The following is a 27,766-nucleotide window of genomic DNA, read 5'->3' on the forward strand; positions in this document are numbered from 1 at the left end:
AGTGGCGCTCGCTGTATTGCAGTAGCTTGAGTAACGAAGATTTTTGTGAGGTAAGTGATTTGTGAAACGTATAGGTTAATGTTAGTCAGGGCCATTCTTTCGTAGGGATTTTTGGAAGTCAGATTAAAATGGAAACAAAAGAAACGGCAGCATGTACATCTTTTAAATTAATGGTTACCGGTTTCCTAGGATACAAAAGAGATCCAAACTACGAGACAATCGTCGCAGACATGCTCGACAACTTTAAGAAGCTGGGCTGTAACACGAGCATTAAGGTTTATTTTCTCCACTCACATCTTTACAACTTCCCTGCAAACCTTGGTTATGTAAGTGAAGAGAAGGGCAAAAGACTCCACCAAGACATCAAAGAAATGGAAAGAAGATATCAAGGAAGATGGAATGTCAACATGATAGCGGACTACTGCTGGATGAAGAAAAGAGATGATCTGCAACGACTCCACATCCGGTAAAGCAATAAAAGCAGCTTGGACAGAAAGCGAAAGCTTCACTATGCGGACTTATGAGCTTGAAGAGAAGTGGAAGTGTACTGGAAATGTAGAACATGATTTATTAATAAAATTAATTTTTTTTAACGTAGGAAATAATGTAATAAATTGCTTAAATTTTGTTATTGTACCCAAAAATATTCCCTTTTTTGTGAGAAAACCCGACGTGATAGAAAAAATGGATTGCATTTTTGAAATCAGCGCTGAAAAGTACATAAGTCAGTTATCAAATTTCAAAAAACTTTCAAAAAATATTTGTTGCAGACCTGTGCAATTGTCACCCTCACACAAAAAAATTCTGCGCCAATGACATCATTAGGCCCTATATGTTGACGGGTTTAAGACAAGATGTAAACTTGATTTTCTCAGGTTTAAAGATAGTCGTCGTTGACCGAAAATAATTATCTGATAAAATAAATCATTGTGTTAACTTAATAGAGGAAAAGCATCTGAATACATTGCTCGATCTTTCCACAAGAATAAAACTAGAATAGTTTTCTTTATTGATAATCAACTTTGGGAGAAAATACGTCGTAACGAAAGCGTGTTCATAACAAATACACGAAGTCGGGCGTATAAGATAAAATGTGTGTCTTGTTCTAAATTTTACGTAAGCCAAACGGGTAAATCTTTCTATGCCTGTTTCAGACAATATTGTAACAAAAGCATTAATAAGACACTTTATGATTCTCTTTTTAAAAAAAATGCGGGCGTAAAGTAGGACGCATGATCAACTTCTAGATGTGTTATTATATTACTAAATAAAGCTGTTTGGAAGAGCTTCAAATTTTTACTAATTTTTTAAAAATACCCAGATCAGCTGGTTACTGAACAAAGCAATTTCCGTGACTAAGCCTTACACGAAATGTTTTATGATCTGTTAAGTCCTGCCTTTTATTTTTTACTTTGTTGTGGCTCTTTTATTGCCATCTCTCATTTTTGTTTAATAGTATATCGATTTAAAAGTCATTTCACACTTCTGACTGTTTTGTGTACACTTGTGATCATCGGTGGCCATTTCGTCACTCACGGACCACGTCTGTTGGTGCTACTAGTTGTTTTTAATTTGTTAACTACGAATTTTCACTTTGAGAACGGCATATCTAACAGTCCAACTTATATTTTAATTTTTTAATTCTATATCTGTGATTTAAAAGCTGCAAGCTTTATGCTGTTCCGCAATTAACTGTAGCCATTACTTCCAACAATCAGAGAGCAGTTGTCATATGTTTACCTCGTGCTCCTCACCGGACTTGTTCAGCTATACTAGACGAGTTACTACGTAAAGCATTAAGGTGCGTCGAACAGTGAATAGAGGTTAGTCTGATTTTATAATTTAGTTTCTTCGCATTTTACTGCCCCCATCTTTATTTCTTCTTTAAACGGATTGTCTGTAGATGACTTATTAAGAAGTAGAATCTGGTTATTGACCATGTTCCGTCTCTTGAGGCCGATAAATACAATAAAAGAATTACGTTTACAATTACTCAATTCGCATGAGGCACCGTGTCCACTTGTGTAGGTATTAGTTTGCTTTCTTCTTTACATCTTTGGCTGAGCAAGCAACAACAACTACAGAACCGTGCGTGGCTTTGTTGAGTCAAGAGTAAGGGCGCGGCAGTGTTCAAAAGCGACGTCTGACTTCCGTAGTAAAATGAGGCAGTGTATCAATGCGCGACAGGTGCAGCTGTAGTGCGGTAGGCAACCAGTAGTTTACTTCTGGAGTGATAAGCGTAGTGTATACAATGTTGGACGTTCTTCACCGATCGGAAACACTATTGGAATTGCCCAGTTTGCTAGGATGCAGTGCAGCTGTAGGTGTCACGGCGGAAAAAGCGCCCTGGTTACTGCACAGCAAGGTTAGATGGTTTTAGATATATCTGTACTTGTAAGACGGAGGGAAAAGAAAGAAATGAATTTAATATCTTAAACGCTTGCAATGCTCTGGAGCCAACACTCCACAACTGCCCGCATTTCATTTAACCATATTGATTTGTGAATTCGGATTTTTAAAATTTAATTAAGACAGTAATTCGCAAGAGACTTTGGTTCTTACCATCTTCGGCCATATTATTAGTGCTGGCTGTCATTGCATGCTAGACGTGAATGGGTTGTGTATGCACACTGAATTTCCTCTCCCGTAACTGTTTACAGAAGCAGTGAGCTTGCTTAGCGATAACTCAATAGCTCATTCAGTAAACTATGTATTTGCATTTTTACGCAAGTCTGAAACAAATAAGTAAAGTTTCGATTTCGTCATATGACGAGAACGAAAACTTTAGTTACGTAAGTTTTCCAGTGTTAATTTGTAAGCGTGAAACTTGGAGGGCCGTGTAATAATTGTTCACATATTACATCCTAGCCACACCATTGTAAGTGTATTGTGCATGTCAAGGGAAAATGACTAAATATTACGGAAGCCAGTGTTCACTTTGAACACTTTTATATTTGCTAGCAAGAGTTCCTTCCTTTCTGCCCTCAAAACCCTGTGATATTTTTGATAGACGATGTGCAGTTTTGTTTTATTTGTCGAATTTTTCCATTTCTCTAGTCGATAATAAGAAACAGTCGATGGTAGTCTTCCGGTACTGTTGTTTTGTGTTGGATATGAAAGCATATGGCACAATTTTATTTGATTTTCTTATAAAATACTTGCTCTAAAGATATTTTTAAAAAACTGTGACGTTCGTGATTGCAGGCGGTGTTTTTTACTCAGTTCGGTTTGCGCCGTTGCGTTTTCAGAGCGTAGCTGGAATGTTCCTCAGAGCTCCACCATTATGCAGGTGGCAGAACAATGTCATAAGTACAGTGCAGCGATTCTAAATAAGCCGTGGGAACTTCCTTATAGATGCGAACTGTCTTCAGACGATGTTCGACCATCTGAACTGAGATAGATGCCAGCAATGAGGTGGAGTCAAAGACGGAAAAGTGACGCATATAATTTTGTCGGGACATATTATTGAATTCATGATGTGCACATGAGTATTCATGTTAATTAGAAAGGACTTGCCCTAAAGTCGAACATCGTTGTTAAAAGAATAGCTTTTCTCTAAGCTTAATTTCACTCGAATGTCACCAGTTACTTAGCATACACATGATTCGAAGTAACCTCTGATCAAGAAAGGTTCATTACTGCAGATTACCTCCCCCCCCCCCCCCCACCACCACCACCACCCCGCTCTCCATCTTCACCCCTCGGATATGAATACATATTATGATCTACGGCTAAATCCGTATTCAGTACGTAGAATATAGAATTTTAATTGTATCATACTTTTGTTCCTGCTCGCTAAATTCTCGACGCAGAGTTACAGGAATATTAGCCATCTGTTATTATTATTATTATTATTATTATTATTATTTTTCATCTTCACCGTATCTACGGTACAAATTTTCAAGGGCCTGGCAACCTGTAACTGAATGCTGTTCTGGAATGATTGTGAAGATAACGACTGTGGTGTCAGCTGTTTGATGCGCAGTAAAAGAACAGCTTGTTGCGACTGAGTGTGGTAATTCAGATGACAATATCTAATATTGCTGTCGTACTGCATATTTTATGCAGTATTGAGAAGGAGACTAGGGACAAGTTCTCATAAAATAACTCAGAGCCACTTAAAAACCAATGTTTATTAAACGCCAAATTACTAATGCTGCGCTGGCATTTTGGTGGCACGTAGGTAAGTTTTAAATAGATCTGAATAGAATGATATTTTCACTCTGCAGCGGAGTGTGCGCTGATATGAAACTTCCTGGCAGATTAAAACTATGTGCCGGTCCGAGACTCGGCCTTTGCAAAGGTCCCGAGTTTGAGTTTAGATCTGAATACTCTGAATACTTGTTAGGCAAAAAAGCTCAAAAATGAAATCGCAGTGATCGTGGATGCTCACTGAGTAAAACATCCATTACATGGATTGATAAAAGCTCACAGGCAGTCGGTTCCAACCTAACATCCTCTACTCCGTGCTTCACTATAAACGTCGGCTGTGATTTACGGCACCTTCTCATGAGCGACCTCAACTACAAATAATCATAGATGACTACCGGATTATTTTATTTACAGTCCTGAATATGTATGGCCTCTTTTCTCGTCACTCATTTCTTCCCTAAAAATGTACGAGAAACTGACTCGTTACTGCCCGTGTACCGTAGAAAAAAAAAACACTTTCACGTATTGCCTGTAATTTTAACATTCCTTTAACCATGCTGGAAGTTACCGTCAAAAATCCGTTTTTCGGCCAATAACATCGGTCAGGATAAAAAGGCAACAGGCATAAAATTTTACCTATTTTATTTATTTCATCTCACATATGACACCGAAACGTTATACAGCTAAATCTAAATCGTCTCTTTCAGTGCTGGAATCTTGGTTGTCAGTGATAGCTGTAGATGTCGAAAGTTTATAACTTTACACTGTTGCAACCATATTTATTACTTTGAAGTAATTCGTATGAATACGAAGTTTAGCCTCTTCGGTTTGGCACTAACAGTATATTTACATTACCATGTTTATCTACACTATATTTCTAAGTTTAGATTTTTATTACATACATTACAGTAGAAACCCTTTAGACTTAAACAATCGAATAAGGTAATGAAGCGGAAAAAGTAAAACCACACAATTCCTTGAAGGGATGTTTGCGAGTTACGTTTTCATAGTCTACCTTTCCCCAAACTGTAAAGTTTGTTTTCATTTACAATTCTAAAAGCGATATTTCGTTACGTGAATATTGCATATGGAATACCAGAGGAGTTACAGGTTCTTCGTGAACCTTCGGTAAATTTTTATAAGTCAGCAAGTTGATGTAAGTCATTTTTAGCAGATAATCGAACGAACACATGAAAAGCTCAAAGATAACTGTAATTTCACCATTTTACGATTGATACGAATCCGAACCAAAGGTAGGATTCTGCGTCCAAGTAATTTTCAACACTTAACTCTTATGGGGTCGATGTTTGGACGATGTATGACCACTTTAGAGGCCAGAACACCGATTAATGTTGATAAATCTAGTTTACTTGTATCAGCATTTTTGGCATCAAACTTTTTGTTGATTCTTTGCAGCTCTTCTAATATAGGGCACAAAAATGAAAATAAAGCCATATTGCTTCCACCTTTGTGCAAATTACATAGGCTACTAATTTAGCATTATAGTTTCAAGTTAGGTATTTGTAAATGTCTTTAGTCCATTCCACTGATTTAAAACCATCAACCTCGAGATTCATAGGCTCTAGCGATTTTTAACGGGTCGTGACCTTCATTAATCGTTCTGTAGACTTCTTCGTAGTCAGTCTGCGGATGCAGCGAAACTGTCTCGGAAAACATAAATTCAATATACCCGGTAAGGGCCCTTTTGAGGCGTGGGCGCGCCAGCAACCTGAATGGAGTGGCACAAGCATCGAACAAGGACGAGTCCTGCGATGTCATTTTAGACTTGCATGTACATCATTACTTCGGTCATAAATCGATCATTGAATGTTCCGATGCCAATAACAATTTTGTAGTCCAAATCAAATTACTCGAAGGTGACCTTAAGTGCGTGAACAATGCCGTCTGCAGTACATTCGGTTAATGTCGGGAGCTTTAAAAACAAAGTTTTTATTTTCTTTAATATCTTGGTGTAATGTATTGCTAAAATGCCAATAATCAATAAATTTTTGGCGCATTGATTTTAACAATTTGCAGTTCTTAACATGCTTTTTTGTAATTACTTAAGCGTTCCGATCTAAATATTTGTTATTGGTACTCACTACACAGTGACAAAATTTGTACTCTGGAAATTATTCACCAAAACTATCGTGTTTTAACAATCCAGTCTTCAAGAAGTTCATCTTAGAGCCTCTCATTGCGAAACGTGCCCTCAAATCATACATTAGGCATCTTTAACAGATAACGCAGCTACGACACGAAAAACTGTAAGCTGTGATATCACTATGCTCTGTTTAAAGACGCGACCACTAAACGCTTGTAAGATTGTTGCTCGGTTACAGTACTGTCGAACAAGTCTGGTCGATCATGAAACTGGCGACAGGCTATTTGCACTCAGCAGTATTGCAAATAAACAAATTAACTGCGTTCTTGTATTTAGTATAAAACTGAACATTGCAATATCATGAGAAACCTTAACATTTAACAGTATTTTACGTTGAAAGTGCAGCTGAAGGCGGAATTTTCAGTGAGAAAGAATGTAGTTTCCGTTAAGTTCGTCAGCCGTTAAAGAATATTTCCCCTTTAACCATGATCTTGAATCGTTAGGTCTGACGAAAAATCGGTTAAATTGGCAGCACAGATTGCCTATTGGCTTCCATCTAGGGATCTTCGGCCAAGGTTTGTTGAGTGGTTTTCTAACATTTATCCGGTTGGAATTGTCACAAGACTCGCCGACCTTTGTTGGTGTAGCACTATAGACGAGCCCGTTGCTGCAGTGGTAACATCTGAGGACATAGATCTAATTCTTACTGTACTAGTTCGATCAACTACTTCCAGTGAACCATATAGTTCATTATTAACGTCGAAAAACGAATAAGAGCACTTAGAAAACCCTTAAACTGTTAATCAGAAAGCAAAATTAGTCTACAAATGCTTAATGATTCTTAGGAACAAACACAGTGTGCGTGTTTTTATACTGCTCTTCCGCTAATCCTTGATGCTATCATGTGCAATTTTTGACGTGGTAGGTAAAGGGAACGAAGTGAAAGCACTGTTGTGAGCGCTGAGCAGCACTTTCTTTCCCCGCACTGCCCAATCACCCTGTGGAGGTTAACAGTAACGTCGTTTTCAGTGAGTTATTGGTGTTTCATAATCCACTAATTGCTAACACGTCTAAAAGAACGTGTAAGTTCACTAAAGAATTACAAGAAAAGTATTCCCTTTTTACACGTAACAGGGATGAATTTGAACGTGAGTGTAGAGCCTAGAATATAATTTTAGACCTTAGTTGCAATGAATTCCACGACTGTCTGAACTATGATAAACCGTTGAGAAGCGTGCGCTGTGCAGGAAAGTATTCTTGAGCTACGGTTAACCAGGAGCAAATGCCAAGAAACAATGACATACTTACTATAATTGTTTCTAAATATAAAAATGTAAAAATAGAGAATATCTACTGGTTTTTCATGTTTCCACGACCTGCGAGCCCATAGTTCTGATCCATACTTGTCAGTAGAAATCGGAAGACTTCGTGTAATGTGTAGCTATTGATAGTCTGTGCGACATAAGGGATGTACTCAGGATCAAGGAAGGTGATGACGGAAAAGGAGGCAGAGCAACTAAGTGAACTGTCATAAAGGTTTAGATCTTCCGGTCAGATGCTGTTCGCGCCGTTAACCGTTAGGAGTTCAGCTAAGGATGGGAAAAACCGGTACCTGCATTTTAGTTCATAAAACCGGTATTTTTCAGTATTTGTTTGGTTGCAACAAATGGTTCAAATGGCTCTGAGCACTATGCGACTTAACATCTGTGGTCATCAGTCGCCTAGAACTTAGAACTAATTAAACCTAAGGACATCACACACATCCATGCCCGAGGCAGGATTCGAACCTGCGACCGTAGCGGTCGCGCGGTTCCGGACTGAGCGCCTAGAACCGCGAGACCACCGCGGTCGGCTGGTTGCAACAGGTGTTTTATTTTTTATTACCAACCGAGTAAAAATATCGATTAGCCATGACGGCAGTGGAAATTTTTTTTCGTTTTTTAGTAAACATTTCTTAGAGAACAGTAATTTTATTTGTAAAATTTGCATAGGTTTGAAATATTGCGTTATTATAAAAAATGGGAGAAGCTATCAGTGCTAGTATAGTAACACTGCCGATAGAAACGAGCAACAAACACATGGTGGCAAAACAACTGGTAAAGCGGTGATAAGTGTTCCTCTTGCTGCTTAAGGTAGGCGTAAGGATACAGAACTTGCCCCCAGTTGGTCTGTACATTAACTTCTCGGTGCCGTCGCCGGACATCCATTGTATTGCTAACTGGCACCGATCCCTACGGAGTGTCGTAGCAATGTAGTACAATGCTTAATTTTATTTAAAATATTAAACGTTTGACTGCCATGTCTATGAAATAATAAGTGAAGGAAATTACGTTAACAGTAACAAAAACCCAACACTAATTCGTTCGCAGTACACAGTAGAAATAGAAAGCAGCTGATATACTGGCGATGTCTACGTAACATGCTTTTAACTGCTTGTAGTCCTTGAAAACTGACAAATTAACACGAAGAACAGAGTTCTTGAATATCTGTTTTCAACGTTTAGCACTGCCCATTCGCAATACCCAAATAGTGGTATGAGTCCCGATTACAGCATAAATTTTGAGCAGAGTTTCAAACAAACAAAAATTGGAATCAATAGGAGAACACTGGTGTTTTTTTTTATTTTAAATAGTATTTAACTACGTACCACTTTTCGGGAAAAGCAGCGAACGGTGGACGACTATTTTTTTTCCACTTAATTCAACATTTTGATTGTATGTTTGTTGACATTGAGAGAATCAAATTTTTTCAGCTTTATCACAGTTATTTCAGAAACCGGTTACTTTGAGCGGCTTTAACAGTCAGGTTAAAACAGCATGGTGAAAAAAAATGTAGACGAAAACTGGTTGTTTCAGCAATAACTGTCACCCTTAGTCCAGTACTTGGAACGCTTAGTTCCTGGGAGAGGCCTGTACTCATTATCACGGAAGGAGAGCTTCTTTCATGCGCATCCTAACTTCCTGTGGATAGGGGAAGCGAGAAGGGAAGATCGCTCCGAACAGTTCCTTTCGCAAAGCAGTTCATTCGATCTTGTTCGTTAATGAATTTACACATCCCTAGTCATTACTTTTGTGGTTGTCCCCATTTTAGTGCAGCGGTCGTTCACTGCATCACGGATAGGCAGGATCCGTTTATCTTTAGGCTTTCTTCTTTCTTGATAAGACTGGCGTCATGCCTGTGAATGGCATTCCCGAAGGAACGTGGTAGCTCTTCTCCACAGCGAGAACAAGCGCTCGTTGGACGATTTTATATCCTGTTCGGTCTCACAAAGCACGTGCTTCGCCACGACCTATTTCTCCATCTCAACCAGCCTTCAATACCGTTTTTAAACAAGTTACATAAAACTGCAATCATTGACTTTTTTGAATAATTGTTTGATTCCATGAATCGGTTTTTGAACCTTTTCAGATTCATCTGCAGATAGTTTCTGGAGGTTACATCATCTGAAGATGAACCTGAATAGGTTCGAAAACCGGTTTATGGAATAAAACAGGTTCGAAAACCCGTTCATGGAATAAAACATAATTATTTAAAAAAGTGACTATTTGCAGTTTTATGTCACTTACTGACATTCAATTAAGTCACGGGTTCTAAAATACCCGTAATGGACATGCTTAATACAGTGTGTGTACTATGGTCTTAGTGTTAATATTCGAATGCCCTGACAATGTGCCAGGAAAGCCATTTAAAATCATAAACGTGACAATAGCTTGATGAAGAAACCCTCAAGACAAACGGATCCTGAATTCCCGTGCTCCAGCAAACAAATTTTGCTGGTAACAGTGGGAGAACCAAACCTGTAATGACCTTGAAACTCCCTCTGAAGTTGGCGCAGCAAGTATAATTGTAATCTCGGATCACAGGCTCGAAGCCACCCTGGCGCCTGCAAAAGAAGGTGGCTCTTTGACTATGCCATCCACTCGTGCAGGAGAAATGTCAGGAAAAAAATCATTAAACATAGTGCCAGCCAAACATCTTTCTAAAGTAAACACGCAATACGTCAACAAGTCACAACGAAACATTCAACAATCTGCATGTTACTGCCGTGAAAATTTTTGTTACTTTTCTTTTTTAAAAAAAAAAAAAAACCTTGCGTTAGAAAAATGAAACGATATACTTCATTGTTTGAATCATCGTGGCACACTTTCTCATGCTTTCTGGTGTTTTGTTTTATTCGATTATCTTAAATTGTGACATATCAGTGAAAAGTTTTGCAATGTATTGTCATCAGAATACAGTAATGTTTTTGAGAAGTATCTTCCTAATAACTTTTCTGCAGTGCTCAACACCGATGACTGCTTGATGACCTAGCCACTTATATTTAGTTCTGCCTCATATATTGGAGTTGTATTAATAATAATTGTGGTCCATATCGTATTTATAATTTCAATCAACTGGTTTTCCTGTTATGAACAGCTTCTTAACCCCCGCCCCAGTCTGTTTATATTCCCCAGCAGTTCAACCGGAGTATATTACTGTATGTGAATGACACATCTCAGAATGAACATTCCGTTTCTTTGATCATTTTAGTGCTTTTGTGAAACGGACTGGGTCCGCCGAAATACTCGCCCAGGTTTTTTTTCCCCCCCATTTTCCACAAGCTGCACTCAACTATTCTTTAAGATATTTCTTCTTATCCTCTGCAAGACACAGTTCAGTATTTTGTATGAGAATTGCATTTTCATGCTTTCCGGTGTTTCCAAAAGTTTATAGTCCTTTCTTAGTCGTACTCCTATACATAACTTTAATAATTGAATTAATTCTAAAGATGTTTTTATCCCTCATGTGTAAAGTCCTCTTTAGGAAGTGGATTATAGTTACGGCCAAGTGGTGTGATCCAAAACCAATGGATAATGCAGACAAAAGGGTTACATAGCTCGTTTGAAGTAGTTGTGTATTAGGCGATAGTCTCCTTCCTGCACGCTGTGGGATCAGCCTTGCGTGGTAAAGTTTTGCAAGTACCGGTACTCTACTGACAAAAAAGGCAACTAAGTTAGCGGGTGGAGAATTGGTAAGATGTGTGCTTGCTCCTACAACTCGACTGGCAAATACGTCGATTAGAAAGTTATTTTAATCTTAGTGTAGCAGTGTTATGTGGTTTTCGTATCAACGCACATGAAAAAATAAGAAATACAAAATCTTAGGACTGCTGTTAATACCGACATGTAGACCTACGTTCGAGTTGGTAACTCATTATATTTGTATAGGATATCTCAATCACTTTGCCAAGAAAGTTGAGAATCTTTGTTTCATAACTATTTCCGCCTTGCGTGAGTGTTAGTTATTTAGCCGCATGAGTGCAGAGTTTAGTTCCGAAGCTCATTTAGTGCCAGAAGTAGTAGTTCATGCACTCAGTTGTGAACAGTTCAGTGTTAGTCTATTCTTCTAATTTGCAGTAATTTTACGTGAAAAACATCTTTCGTGTTCTGACAAATAAAATAAAAGAATTAATATATAGCATACCGAAGGCGTTTTTCTTTTAAACTACAGTCTATATAAAAGTATTGCGAAAATGGCCACAACAAGGAACTTCTTATGTATTTTAACTTCTATAAATTTTTAAGAATAGAATAAATTAACAAATCCACGTTTTTCTCCTCCTTTCGGATACCATGAACATACCTTATTCCAGAGAAGCAACTGTAGTTGCAGTTATGAACAAATGCGATACAGGTACAAGCTTCCTGTTAGTGTAAAAATGACAATTTGCTCTAGAAGGAAGTGAGCGCACTTTTCAACAGTTAGGGTCTGCATAATGTATCAAATTAATGAAACTGTTGGTTCATGAGTAGTGAGCTATTACAAGCCGAAATAAAAGTATGCTCCAGGTGAGGCTCGAACTCACAACCCCGGCATTGCTCACGACCACTGTCTTATAAGTACCGTGCGCTAACCGATTGCGCCACTGGAGCTACGGCCTCAGCGATTCCTCAGACTGGTAGAAGCCAGACAGCGACGCGCGTGACCGAGATCAGTTGTTCTTTGAATTACTATTATATTAACGGTCGTTTTTCCTTCGTTCTTACAAGTGAACTGTTTAATTACAGTGTACAAAATATTGTATCCCCACCATCAACGCTCTGATATAATGTTACAATCGTTAGTTGAGAGAAAGCTTCGCGGAAAGAGAAGCCGCCATCTTGTGTGCGAGCATCGCTGTTCGTGCGTGAAGTCAGATCCAACCTATTCATTTCGTGTTGAGTGAATAATGAAACCAGCGAAGAGTAGAGATACAAGCGTGCTGTGTAGAAATACAAGTGTGCTAATATTGATGGTAGTGTAATATCGGCAGATGTTGCTTTAACTCCATGTGGCCCTGTGGCGCAATGGATAACGCGTCTGACTACGGATCAGAAGATTCCAGGTTCGAATCCTGGCAGGGTCGATTATTTTTATGGCACGAAGGTATAAGAAATTTGTAATTTTATGTAGGATACTCATAAATTTTAATCTCTAGATGTATTTTTCATGAAATTAATGACTTTTTTCTGATTTCAACTTCTGCTTCTTGTGCATTGGTCGGAAGGTGTATAGGGGAATAAAAAGTGGAACTCCAAAAGGATATAAACTTGTATTGAGACAGACAGCTGCAGTCACCTGCGTGGTAGTTTAGTGACACATCTACATAGGAAATACTGTGCGAGGAACCTGAGCCCTGAAGTTGAAATTTTTATTAACAATCACAAAAGAGCCTGCACTTCATTTCATAAATTTGGCCCTTCTATCCACAGGGCATAGAAGTAAACAGTGGCTTTCGGGAATGTTTGAGACAGTAGTTGTGCTTTGTATGCTTCTGTCACGTTGTATCGACATTATCCAACTTTAAAGTGTGTGTTTGGGGGGGGGGGGTGTATTTGTGTTTGTGTTTGGGAGGGGGAGAGAATAGAGTGAATAAAAAAATTTTACAGCTGTTTCCTCAATATTCAGAAATGAAAGAAAAATTGGTTAGAGCAATCAGGAGGGAGAACTGCAAAACCATCGGATCACAATCCTATTTGCAGTGCCCATTTAAGAGAAGATCGACGATTATCGTTTTCGAAGACGTTTGAGAAAGGATGCCAGGCCATCGATAGCTTCAGGACATCTACCACATTTACAGCTATCAACATCCAGGGGCGCCCATGCTATAGTTTGTAGGGGGTGGAGTCCGAATCTCGAAGTACGGAGTTCAAATGGTTCAGATGGCTTTAAGCACTATGGGACTTCACATCTGAGATCATCAGTCCCCTAGACTACGTCAACTTTACTAACCTAAGGACTGTTTTTCTCCTTTCCTTGTGAGCAAGGTGGTGGACGGGGTCCGTCTCATAATACGGGACATTTAGAAGTAAACGTACTAATAACAAGTGTAAACAGAGCAGTACGTAAGACTTTCCGGACTTGTCTTCTTCATCCACGAACAGTGGCTGAGTGGTATTCTTAAAAAAAATTATTTAAAAAAGCCGAAACATGGCTTAGTTCCTGTATATTTGTAATACGTTATACAGTTTATAATCATACTAATTCATGTTGTCTCATTTCAGCTATTCATGATGATCACGAGTCCGATATTAGCTTGTATCTATGTACAAAAATGAAGAGGTTGATCAGTAAAACAATACAATACTTCAGAAGTTTGCCAAGTGCTCAAAGAAAAGGAGAAAAGTAAACATGGTTTGGTGTGCAATTTCATGTTAAATGCAACAGCCATTTGGCAGCTTATTGGCTGGAATGAAAAAAAAAAAAAAGTTGTATGGTACATCGATCTAGGATGCGGAAATACTGATGGAGCTCAGATAGCCAGTGCAGTGTTAGACATAAAAGATGTCAGTTGGTTGTGGAAACTTCCTATAGGCTACGCACCGGTGATCGGATTTATTCGCTGACATTTCAGTGCTTGCAACATCCATCAAATATGATCATCAAAGTCGCCCCAATCACTTGCGATGGTACATCATCGAATTTTTCTTCTTTTGAAAGGCTTGATTGTGATTTGAAGACCCGAAACAACTGTTGACACATTTAACAACTGAATCTCACCATGTCAGTGTTCTTAAAGGGGGCGGTTTGTACCAGATCTGGATAACAGCCGTGTAAGCGTTCTCTTCACGTACTAAAGTTAGTACAAAATTCTTTGCATGAGAACAAAGACATAATGGACTCGAATGGCAGAGCGATCTACTGGAATTTTTTTCAAAAATTATTGCACCTGCAAGAAATCGAAAAAATCGAATTAAAAAAGAACATATATAGTTCAAGAATCAAAAAACGAAACTTAAGTCGGCAGCTCACCTGTTAAGTAGAAATGTTGTGCATGCTTTGAAGTATTGTAAAGTAAAGAACATAAACGCGTTTGAAGACGATGACGTACAGTCGAATCAACTACAATTTTTAATAACTTATTTGACATTCTGAACTCAAGGAACATTAGAGAAAGATATTTGAAACAAGCCATCAACGAAAGAAATAAAGCTGAGTTTTTCTCACGTTAGAGAAGGCAGAAAATTACATCCAATGCGTGAAAGAGAACTGGTAGATTTGAGCACAGTGGCTCCCGGAAAAATGGTTTAATGGGTATTCTTGTTGGTATGAGTAGCATACGCAATATGTGAGAGACGTAAATACATAAGATTACTGAAGTACATACCCAAGTGTAAAAGAATGCAGTTATTTTGAACGACTGTTGCGTTAAATCAGGAGGAGAGGAGTCAACGACGATAACGCAAGTGCCTATGAGTTATGCCACTTGCCATAAAAATAATCACACATAAGCAGCTACAATACAGCGATGCTAATAGTGGAAAAGCAAAACCACTTGACAAAATCGATCTTCTTGGACTAGGCACAAACAGTAAATTAAGCAGTGAAGATAAATTTATTTTATCTGTTCTGTTAGATTCTGAAGCTACAACAGAAAGCAATGAAGACGACTTCCTTGCAATAGTGGAACCAGTTTTTTCAACTTTTGTGTTGTATGTTGTGGAGTACATTACAGGCTACGTTGCGCGAAGCCTATATTGGAAAATAAAATGTGAGGCATATTAAAGGGCGATCACCATGGACAGTGAGAACAGCCCTTTAAAATAATCTAACAGTCTGGTGTCAATTAAAAACCGGAGGGGGGAGGGGGGCGGTGTTGGTGCAGCCATCTTCGTATGTTAACCGCATTTGTAAGAGTTGTAAATCGATTATTAAGAAGACCACTTTAAAACGCAGACGGAAAAGTTACCTTAGCAATTACTTCATCGACGTATTTATACATCAAACATGAGCTGCTGTGTAAAATCGCCCCACTTCTCAACTGCTGTAGAAGATAATCACAGAACCTGGTTGAAGGAAAGCATCAGGAAAATTTATTTCAGTATTAGAAAATATATCCATGACCAAAATCAGAAATTCGAAGAACAAAAATATCACACAGAAAATAAAAAGTAGTTTCTTTCAAAGGTTTATTACAAATGTGCTAAATGCAATAATATTAAAATGATAAATAATAAATGCTTCTTTATCAAACATGTTATTATTCTGTAATCTGTTTTTACATGTTGATCTCTTTAATAATGATAAATATCAGTGTTTTTTTTGTACAGTTTTTACAACGTTGCCTATAGTATTGAGTTGATTCACTCATTTATGTAATTAACTTCAAAACTAATAAATGTAAAGCAAACCCGATAGCCAAGCGAGATGAGTCAGTGAATAAACAATGAGACAGATGAGCGATGAGGCTGGTACTGTGATAGTTGCAGTATGTTCCCAAGGGGGGGTGGGGGGGGGGCGGAGGTCCCAGCACGTGCGCTCCAGTCCTCTGCCATGGGAAAAGCGTCTCTTCCCTCCTATGCTTTGTGCATATACCATCCTATTCATTTACCTCAGCTGTTTCCTTTTAAAATATTTTTTGCACATACATACACACACACACACACACACACACACACACACACACACACACACACACACACACACACACACACACGCACACAAATGAACATCGGTCACTGCAACAAATTATTATTTAGCTGATGTATTTTTGCTGTTGTGTGCAGGGTTGTTATGTACTGTCTAATTTTGAACTTGAAACTAGAAACTCGTAGCAGAAATATGATAAATGTTACCTGATAGTGCTCATGAAAAAAAAAAGAGAAACGATGGCTTTTATACTGTGTATAAGTGATTTACTGTGACATTTCGGTAGTAAATATTTTAGTGCACAAACTTACATGGGAAGTTATTATCAGACTGGTGTAAGAGACTTAACAACAACTTTAATCACAGTAGAAAGTTTATTTAGCAGCTTACTGAAGATGAAGACAAACACTCAAGGAAAACCACAAAGAAATATCTTTTGCATTTGAAATGTGGGTTCGGTAGCAATCAAATGTATTTATAAAACAATGTGTATCCCATCAATTAATTTCTTTGGATTCGGTTTTAAGCTAGTAAAAACACAAAGGTCATGTGTAACAAGTCTAAACTACATTCTTGAGCAGGGTAACATTTTTTCATACACCAAATATTCTGTCTAGAAATGAGGTGAACCGCTTGGATTTCAATTTGCTAAATTTAGAAGTGGCTATCAAATAGAATCATGTTGCTTGAATGTATAATGCAAGTCAGAAGTTAATAAATCTTCCACACGAGGAATTACTCACAAAACAAAGTGCATATGGATTAACCAGTTACATCTCAAGTAAACTTCTTTCAAGAACGTATAAACAGCAATTACAGTACTTCAATAAAACAGGACTGCTTTAATCAAAACTAATAGTTCTAGCTGTTTTGTGAGTCGATTTATAAATGCCCAAGTCAATCTTTGTGAGGAAATTTTTATGTTCATAAGTGCCAAATATTATGAAGGGGTGAAGAAGAAAAATTAAAAATTACTAAAGAAAACAAAGTGGTCTGTATGTACACAGAACGTATCATACAGATTAAAAAAATATGTTTATGCTCATATATTAAAAGTATGCATCAAGAAGCTGGAGTTGAGAAACCAAAGACAGAAGTACGGACACACACATTACAGAAAGAGAGAGAGAGAGAGAGAGAGAGAGAGAGAGAGAGAGAGAGAGCAGAAATAAGTGACTGAAGAAGGAAAAGATGTAGTGAAATAATGAAAGAGTAATAGGAAGGGAGATAAAACAACAAACGACAAATCATTGAATTTGAGAAATAGTTCTAAGATGCATAGTTAATTTTATATATAGTGTGTGTGGATGGGGGAGGTGATTTTTTTCCACTGTGTACAAACTCTAGGGATTGATGGAAGAGAGTCTAATGAACTTATGACAGGAAATGCATGGTTTCCATGCTAGAGAACATATATTCGATCATACATAGTTACAGAGACTGTAGTCTAATACTTGCTATACAGTGCAGCCACTGTTACACTATGCTTGGTTTTCTCCTAATGGTGGTACTGTACCTGAGAGGTAATGTTACGTCCGATTCACTTCTCTTGCTGACTGACCATGTAGTTGACGTAATACAGTGTCGAATCGGGAGCTTGCCGACATGATGTTTACTTATGGAAAGACAAATTGCAATAGCCGGCAGGCAGCAAGGTTGTATTCATTCATGCTTGCAACCGTTTTTCGCCATTTGTCTGAGACAGGGTTGTTTCAGAAAGCAGGAAATCTTGAAGGACGTACCCGTAATGTTCCGACACCAGATTCGGAATAAAATGTGATTAACTCTGTGGAAGGCGACTGGCCTGTCAGTACCAGGCAGTTGGCCACCTTTATGCGGAATGTTATTTTCAACTTTCGCAATAGTCATTTGTGAGATAGTATACAGACCCCTCATGGTATGATGACAGTGAATCATCAGCATTGGTGCAGCCGGAATGTGTGGGCCAGGATAATTGGCGACCATACTTTGGGACCAGTCTGCTTTCCACGTCGCTTAACAGACCAGACCTGTCGACGTTTCTTTTGCCTCCCATGTTGTAAAAAGTGCTGTTGATGATTCCAAGGGTTATGTGGCTGCATCATGAGGATACTCCAGCCCACTTCGCCATTAATGTCCAGGTGCATCTGCATCGGGTCTACCCTGGTCGATGGATCCGGCAAGGGGTCCAGTTATATGGATGCTCGCTCACCAGGTCTCAAACCACGCGATTTCTGGTTATCGAGCCATCTCAGAAGTATCGTGTATGCAGAGCCAGTTCCAGATGTGGAGACACTGGAGCAGTGTATTCATGCGCCTTTGACACTGTTCGGATGCAGCCTGCCAGAAATAAACGTGAGTGAATATGCATGCATTGAGGCACATGGAAACCATTTTCGTCTCTGTAACAACATGTGATTGAATAAATGGTCTCTAGCATGGAAACAATGCATTTCATGACATAAGTTCATTAGACCTTTATTGTTCTGTATCCTCTCATCGATCAATTCCTTGAGTTTGTGGGAAAAACTACCATGTGTACAGTTCAAGAATTGAAATTGAAAATGCCTGCCATATGTATACTGTTCACATCGTTGAGGTTTTATGAATACAATTGTGGGAAAACAGTTAGCAAAACAGCACAAGAGATTCACAGCAACAACATTATATTCTATATGACACCAGTTTCAATGGAAGAAAAGCAAAATTAGACAGTGGCTACTTGTTGTAAAGACAAATTCTTTACATTCACCACCAACGAACCTCTCAGTTTGTGCCACATATTTTCAAGAAGGCACATACTTTGAAATTCAACATAAAATAATATGTGCTACATGTTTCCTATGCAGAGAGAAGTATATTTTAAAATGACTTCAGCATGAAATTACGGAAAATGGTTTTATAATAAACTAACATTAACTTTGTTCTGCTGAGATTGGAAGACAAGCCTGATGAAATCATTAAGTCATCAGGAATAATTCTTTAGTTGCAGAAATTGATAATACTCAAATCCTTATTCGCATTATGTTTTAGAACAGATAATTTGGATAACTGTGTTGTCAGATATTGTTCTTTCCAACGTAAATCCATACTCTTGAACACTCTAATTGTGAAAATATGAACACTGCGACAAGTTCCTTTAAGTCAAACTTTCATCAGCATATGTAAACACATCAATAAATTCTGGATTGTTCATCACTGACATTGGCACTGTGAGTGCTTTTTTTTCCTTTAGATTTAAAAATTTCGTCTCCCCCGTAAGCTTTGGTTATTCAACTCTGAGGACCGACTGAAAAATTGTTGTATGTATTGTAAAGAGTAGTTTTTACACCGCGACATTGGTTACCTTGTTATTAGTGTTACTTCTAAAAACCAAACGCATACGTTATGTTCAACTGTGTTACGACTCTTAGCGTTTGGGTTTGTTGTTGTTACCAGTTTGTAAAGGAACTGAAAATATTGTGATTTAATCGCAGAGGTGCTGAAAAATTGTTCCAGTGACACACCAGAGAAATATCTGGTAAACTTTTTATCTTTGAGAGACATAGGAACAATTTCGCCCTTCGTTTTTTATTTCTTGTATGAACGACTACCTTTTTGTTCTGATGGGCTGGTGGGATGTCGTACTGTCTAATTACTAGTGTGTGTGTGTGTGTGGTAAATGAATGAGTTAAAAGACGCAAGATGTGTTTTATATTATTTTCATCGCACAACAAGCCTTATTCCCCTGCCTATGGAGTATTTATGTTAAGCAGAGAAGGCGAGTTTTAGATGGAACCGAAGATCTTCAAAACGGCGCTGCTCAACAATAGTGGTACGTGATTGTGCTCTCTACTTTCCTTTCGTGGCCGCTAAAATTACTTCCGATTCGTTTTGCCGAGACATTCAGAACCTGCAATCTTCTTTTTCTTATAAAAATACTAGTCCGATGCAAAAGAAATACTCTTAGATTTAAATAATTGCCATTCTTTTACCCAGGCGACGGGGAATGATAGAACGTACGTGCCTCTACTCTGAATGTACGTTCGCAATCTCCGAGTGTGTTACGACGAAATTATTTCACAATGAAAATTTCTCATCAGACCGCAACCACTCGCACGCGAATGTACGTACCCTCTGAATGTATCTAGTCAGTCACGCGCGTTGTTCAAAAGCTTTACTTTTAATATTCACTGGATTACATTTCCGAAATTAATTTTTGTTTATGCTGCAAATCGTACTTCACGCGAAGTATTTATTAGGTAAGTTTCAGACTCAATTTAATAAAAAAAAGATTCCGAATAATAGAAATAAAGAATAACAATCAAACAAATCAAACCTAAATAAACAGAAAGAGGGAACGTTACAAGTTGATTGTGTAGTTTCATTGGTGATAATGCATATAACATGTAATTGACGACTTTGTGTTAATTCCATTGATAAAGAAATGGGTATGTATTACTCTATAAAATTTTATATCGCTGAAAATAAACGGTTCCTCAGGCAAGTTGGTACTCCAGCAGTTCCACAGTGTAAGGATGTTTCTACGACAATTTTCTGATATCCGTTTGGCACAGAGATTTTGTTTCCGCCCATTGATACCCATAGGATGAACCCATTTAGAATTTAAATACGTGATTCAGTTATAAGCAGTACCACGTAAGTGCTGTGGCAAGAAGGCCTTTCAGTGAAAGAAAGCACAGGTTCACGAATGTGCAGTAGCAGTTGCATTAAACTCTGTGATCGAGACTTCAGTAGTACGGCCAAGACAAGTCAGACGGCATGACGAAACAACAGGGCGTAACATGGCGACCTATCATGCCGTACAAAGCTCGTCAAATGCCGAAAATATAGGCATTGTGGTGTCAGGCGACATCTCGGCCGAACTCTGAAGCAAATAGGCCTTTTCACATACTTCTCCTCTAGTGAAGAACAAAATATGGAAATCAGTGCTACAAGAGGCAAAATTAGAAGGGTAGGTAGGGGCACTTAGCACAAAGAACACTAAAATGATGCAACAAGTAGAAGTGATTATCTCAGAGAGCATATTGATATCGCGATCACGGTCCCTGAAGTCTTCCGCCATTAAAGACTAGAGGAACAGAGGACACTCTTATAAGGAAATCGGAGGTTAAGACAAGCAGTTGAGATGTTTTGCGGCTATGTACCCAATGCCAAAGGAAAAATACAGCACTTGGGAGACGAACTGCGAAAGGCACTAAATGAAAATAATCGAGCTCGAAGTACTGAAAACAAAATTTTCGCCTAGTCCTCTTCACCTGTTGCAGCAGCTGGGAGCCAAAAATACAGCAAAACCACCGCAGAAACAAGAGGCCAAAGAAAAACAGGGCACGATAATATTCATAAGACCTACTAATAATCAAGACATGGACGAAGTCAGAGAAACTATAACAACAGAAATAGACCCAGAACAGTGAAAACTAAAAATCAAAGTGATTAGGATCACACCAACTGTAGTAATTCTAGAGATTTCTATAGAAGAAGACTGCAAGAAACTTCTAGCAAAGACAAGGACAATTTCTGCTAAATGTGAAGAGAGAGAAAAAGCACAAACAGCGCATAGTTCCGTATAAGGTTGCAAGGACAGTAACTGAGAACGAATTCATGTAGCTCCACAAACTAAATCTGGCGGACAGTCTAACCAGAGAAGAATTTGAAGTTCAAAGCAGGCGCCAAGGGACGAAACACAACAAATACACTCCTGGAAATTGAAATAAGAACACCGTGAATTCATTGTCCCAGGAAGGGGAAACTTTATTGAGACATTCCTGGGGTCAGATGCATCACATGATCACACTGACAGAACCACAGGCACATAGACACAGGCAACAGAGCATGCACAATGTCGGCACTAGTACAGTGTATATTCACCTTTCGCAGCAATGCAGGCTGCTATTCTCCCATGGAGACGATCGTAGAGATGCTGGATGTAGTCCTGTGGAACGGCTTGCCATGCCATTTCCACCTGGCGCCTCAGTTGGACCAGCGTTCGTGCTGGACGTGCAGACCGCGTGAGACGACGCTTCATCCAGTCCCAAACATGCTCAATGGGGGACAGATCCGGAGATCTTGCTGGCCAGGGTAGTTGACTTACACCTTCTAGAGCACGTTGGGTGGCACGGGATACATGCGGACGTGCATTGTCGTGTTGGAACAGCAAGTTCCCTTGCCGTCTAGGAATGGTAGAACGATGGGTTCGATGACGGTTTGGATGTACCGTGCACTATTCAATGTCCCCTCGACGATCACCAGAGGTGTACGGCCAGTGTAGGAGATCGCTCCCCACACCATGATGCCGGGTGTTGGCCCTGTGTGCCTCGGTCGTATGCAGTCCTGATTGTGGCGCTCACCTGCACGGCGCCAAACACGCATACGACCATCATTGGCACCAAGGCAGAAGCGACTCTCATCGCTGAAGACGACACGTCTCCATTCGTCCCTCCATTCACGCCTGTCGCGACACCACTGGAGGCGGGTTGCACAATGTTGGGGCGTGAGCGGAAGACGGCCAAACGGTGTGCGGGACCGTAGCCCAGCTTCATGGAGACTGTTGCGAATGGCCCTCGCCGATACCCCAGGAGCAACAGTGTCCCTAATTTGCTGGGAAGTGGCGATGCGGTCCACTACGGCACTGCGTAGGATCCTACGGTCTTGGCGTGCATCCGTTCGTCGCTGCGGTCCGGTCCCAGGTCGACGGGCACTTGCACCTTCCGCCGACCACTGGCGACAACATCGATGTACTGTGGAGACCTCACGCCCCACGTGTTGAGCAATTGGGCGGTACGTCCACCCGGCGTCCCGCATGCCCACTGTACGCCCTCGCTCAAAGTCCGTCAACTGCACATACGGTTCACGTCCACGCTGTCGCGGCATGCTACCAGTGTTAAAGACTGCGATGGAGCTCCGTATGCCACGGCAAACTGGCTGACACTGACGGCGGCGGTGCACAACTGCTGCGCAGCTAGCGCCATTCGACGGCCAACACCGCGGTTCCTGGTGTGTCCGCTGTGCCGTGCGTGTGATCATTGCTTGTACAGCCCTCTCGCAGTGTCCGGAGCAAGTATGGTGGGTCTGACACACCGGTGTCAATGTGTTCTTTTTTCCATTTCCAGGAGTGTATATTCCTGGAGCCGGCCGGAGTGGCCGAGCGGTTCTGGGCGCTACAGTCTGGAACCGCGCGACCGCTACGGTCGCAGATTCGAATCCTGCCTCGGGCATGGATGTGTGTGATGTCCTTAAGTTAGTTAGGTTGAAGTAGTTCTAAGTTCTAAGGGACTGATGACCTTAGAAGTTAAGTCCCATAGTGCTCAGAGCCATTTGAAATGATTTCATAATCCTGGAAGTCACACCAAAGATTTGCACAGTCCTATTGAATAAAGAATGTGTTTTTTCCAACTTTATGGCACTGAGGGTAGAGCATTATGACGAAGTAATAAAATGCTGTGGGCTGGGACATATGACTAAATACGCCGAAAGACACAGTTAACTGGCGCCAAGTGTGGAGAAACAGGACATTTAAAAGGAAATTTCACACCAAGGAAATCTCCTTTCGGCTGCATCCCATTTAAACAAAGAAACATAACTACAAAGAAAAGCGAAGGATCAGAGTGCCCCACCAACAGACAATTACACGACCGGCTGATCGGAAAAATGCAGCATGAGTAATCGTGAAAACAGGAAACAACTGAGACAACTTCAACTTAATATGATGGAGAGCACGCTAGTGAGTAGTGAGCTCTCAAAACCAGTGGATAAACAATAATAGACGCAGCTTGCCTGCAGCAACGGTATTCACGCAACAAGAAATTAGTTAATGTTAGAAAAAACTACAGCACAATACTGGCGGAAACTAAACCCATGGCAGCCATGATAGTGTAACTGACCTACGTAAGTGACGAAAATAACTCAACTACGCAGTAGCAGTAGAACTGAGTCAAGGAAATGACGTTTACAATGTAGTTTCAGTATATGCCAAATACTTCAGCGCGATTAAACCATATGTGCAGTGGATGGACAGCAGCCAAGTATGCAAGGGGGAGAAAGCTGTTGACTGTTGCAGATATAAATGTTCGGTCAGCACTGTCGAGTGGTAGCACCAGTGACGCAGTGACGGGGGAACCATCATCAACGAGGCTATTCTGAGTTCAACCAGTATGTCGTCAATACAGGACAACCGCCAGCTTTTGATAACATGGTACAAAGCAACACAGCCAGTCACACAGCACTCCCCTTGCTGTTACACATGGGATGTACATCAGTATCTGACACACAGCAACCACGACGCAATGGTAATAGATCTGCAGAGGGAGAATTACAATGAATAGCAATTAAACTTGCAACAAGAAGCAAATTGGGCAAAACTAAGACAATAATAGAAAAAGCTAACTTGGACATGGGACAAAGCAGTGTCGACCACACAGTACATGTCGTCACGCAATTGCTAGTAAGAGCGCAGGACCAAGCAATTCCGAAGTTTAAGAATAGATCAAATGCAAGAAAACCTTGGACCCACGAGCTTACGCTACTGCGTCGAGACTCTAGGAAAAACGTAAATTTTACAACAGTGTATTAACTGTACAGGAAAACATAATACTGAGAGACTAAATACAGAGAGAAACTACTCGTCATATGACAGCGGCACTGGGACAACTATGTAAAGTCACAACTGGCAGATAGTACATGGGATGCACCACATAAGATTTCAACAGAGAAAGTTAAATCCCCGATGGCACTAGCAACACTTATTGTGGAGAACGGCACCATTGCCGAAGGACGGAGGAGCACTGCTTCACAAGCCTCTCCTAGACCATGACGGGACGTCAGATGGCCCAGAGCATACAGAATCGTGGAGAAATCTAGACGCTGGCTGTGAGACTGAGACAGCAACTTTTCCTTTTGCAGAAAGGGAGGTACGAATAGCAGTCCTGCAAATGAAGGTAAAAGCACCTGGAGCTGATGGATTCACTTGGAGACACTAAAAGAGGTCGCTCAACAAATAAAACCATTTCTGAAAGACATACTGAATGAAGCTCTGATATTACGATAAGTACCAACGACTTGAAAAACAACCAGTACTGTTGCTATCAAGATGTTCATACAAAAAATAAAAAAAACCTCCGACTGTGGGCAAAGCGCAAGAACAGTTACCGTGTAACCTCTTAAAAGCACACAGAGAACTTACGGGCTTTAGTGATAACCAATTCGGGTTCCAAAGAAACAACTCAATACACGCCGTGAATAACATCAACCAAGCATTACGTCCAACCCACGAAACAGACCGGAAATATGTGGTCGTAATACTGATAAATTTAAAAGTGCATTCAACAATATGAGATGGTCCGCATTATTTGCGCGTCTAAGAAGTTGCAAATACCAGCATACCTGTATCATGGTTTAGGGGACTACCGCCGAGATAGTGGTACAGCGGAGAGCAGGAAACTGCCAACTATTAAAGAAAATAGCAGAGGGTTGTCCACAGATTGATCTACCTAGGGCACGTATTTTGGGACATAACAATAGTTCCACTCGTTAACCTTGTAGAGTAGGACTCAAAAACCATTGTGTTGTGTGATATGCCGACGATGTATTGGTGGTAGTCTAAGCCAGTTCAAGAGCAGACTTGAAATGAACTAGTGGTGCTGAAAGAGTAAGCTTAGCATAGCCCTGAATAAGACTTGATACATAACTTTTTATAACTTGGGTCAAGACCCTCTTACACGTCTTGGAAACAACATCGTAAGAGAGCAGATTACTAGATAGCTAGAAGTTCACTTGCATCACAGACTGATCTTAAACAAACTCATAAGACCAGTCACAGAAAAGGCAGTCACTATACCGCATAAACTGGCGAGAATAAATACCGTCGGATACAAATTACCTCTAATTATGATATAAGACGTATTACAATGCAGTATATGAATCCATAGTGTGTTTCGCTGCAAGTACGTGGGCTCACAGCCTAAACCTATCAACTATAGTAGTGCGTGCTGCTTGGCACCTATTCAATTGACCTTATAGAGTTGAGCACATTGGTTGAGATTAGGAAGACATACCCACAAAAAAAAAAAACTACCTAAAACGATGTAGGGTGACTACCTGACAACAACACTGCGATGCCAGCACTAAGGGTAGAAGATTGTACTCATTTTTCTCTAACATCGAGGAAGGATTTCGTATGGAACATAATACAGGCAGAGAAGAGAGCCACTTCCTAAAAGGCTATGCACCATACACAACATAGGGTTTGATGACCTCAGATGTTAAGACCCATAGTGCTTACAGCCATTTGAAACATACACAGCATATATAACCCGCATAAACCAAGGCTGCGGAGGTAATTGCAGTTATGGACTTCTGGGTACGCTACGTTGTTTTGACGTGTAACAGACAGGAACCTAGATGGCAGATACAGATGACTTAAATCAATCGATGTGGGATCCATATGTAAGTACGTTGTTTAGGTTTTCATATTGGTAACGCCACAAATCACTGGCTGTGCTGTGCGCAGTCTGTGGCTAGTTTGCATTGTTGTGTGCCATTGTAGTGTTGGGCAGCTGGATGTTAACAGCGCATAGCGTTGCGCAGTTGGAGGTGAGCCGCCAGCAGTGGTGGATGTGGGGAGAGAGATGGCGGAGTTTTGAAATTTGTAAGAATGGATGTCACGAACTGATATATATATATTATGACTATTTAGGTAAATACATTGTTTGTTCTCTATTAAAATCTTTCATTCGCTAACTACGCCTATCAGTAGTTAGTGCCTTCCGTAGTTTGAATCTTTTATTTAGCTGGCAGTAGTGGCGCTCGCTGTATTGCAGTAGTTAGAGTAACGAAGATTTTTGGTGAGGTAAGTGATTTGTGAAATGTATAGGTTATTGTTAGTCAGAGCAATTCTTTTGTAGGGATTTTTGAAAGTCAGATTGCGTTGCGCTAAAAATATTGGGTGTCAGTTTAAGCACACTCTTGTATAATTGTTCGAAGGGGACGTTTCACATAGATACGGAAATAATTAGTTGAAGCTGCAGGCAAGATCTCAAGGACTGTCAAAAAAAGAGTAAAGAAGAGAAAGGCCACAGACAACAATTATGCTTAGACTAACAATATAGTAGTACAGAAGAGCAAGACAGCAGTAAAACCTATGGAAACAATGAAGAAATAATGTAAATTGTCACCATATATGCAACTGTTATGAGCAATGTGATGTGTGTTGAAGGTGAGAAGCACTCTTAGTATGTTATGGTTTAAAGATGTAAATTTAAAGATCTTAAAGTTAAAAGGTTTTAATCTTTTATTTTAATTATAATGTTCTCATATTTTAAATTCTCTTAATGTTTTAAGAATTAACAAGCTGGTAAATAACATGCAATCTCGTAAATATTTTGTGTGTTTTAAGTAAGGTAGAATACTTCAGTTTCTTAATGTATTGCCGCATGGGATTAGCCGAGCGGTCTCAGGCGCTGCAGTCATGGACCGTGCGGCTGGTCCCGGCGGAGGTTCGAGTCCTCCCTCCGGCATGGGTGGGTGTGTTTGTCGTTAGGATAATTTAGGTAAGTAGTGTGTAAGCTTAGGGACTGATGACCTTAGCAGCTAAGTCCCATAAGATTTCACACACATTTGGACATTTTCTTATTGTATTAATGTCTT

The 27,766-nt window shown here is 39.9% G+C and overlaps 1 protein-coding gene and 2 non-coding genes across 3 annotated transcripts in view; 1 reads left to right on the top strand and 2 right to left on the bottom strand.

Annotated features, from left to right (window-relative positions):
* LOC126284908 (phospholipase A2 inhibitor-like) overlaps positions 1 to 27,766 on the bottom strand; it is a 172,875-nt gene that overhangs the window by 35,972 nt on the left and 109,137 nt on the right. The gene's annotated exons all lie outside the window — the stretch shown is intronic.
* Positions 12,077 to 12,168, bottom strand: Trnai-uau (transfer RNA isoleucine (anticodon UAU)). The gene is given in 2 exon segments: positions 12,077 to 12,112; positions 12,131 to 12,168. It is a non-coding gene; the product is annotated as a tRNA-Ile (tRNA).
* Trnar-acg (transfer RNA arginine (anticodon ACG)) lies at positions 12,569 to 12,641 on the top strand. The gene has a single exon. It is a non-coding gene; the product is annotated as a tRNA-Arg (tRNA).

The sequence above is a fragment of the Schistocerca gregaria genome, chromosome 8 (assembly GCF_023897955.1).
Source record: "Schistocerca gregaria isolate iqSchGreg1 chromosome 8, iqSchGreg1.2, whole genome shotgun sequence".
Taxonomy (NCBI): Eukaryota; Metazoa; Arthropoda; class Insecta; order Orthoptera; family Acrididae; genus Schistocerca; species Schistocerca gregaria.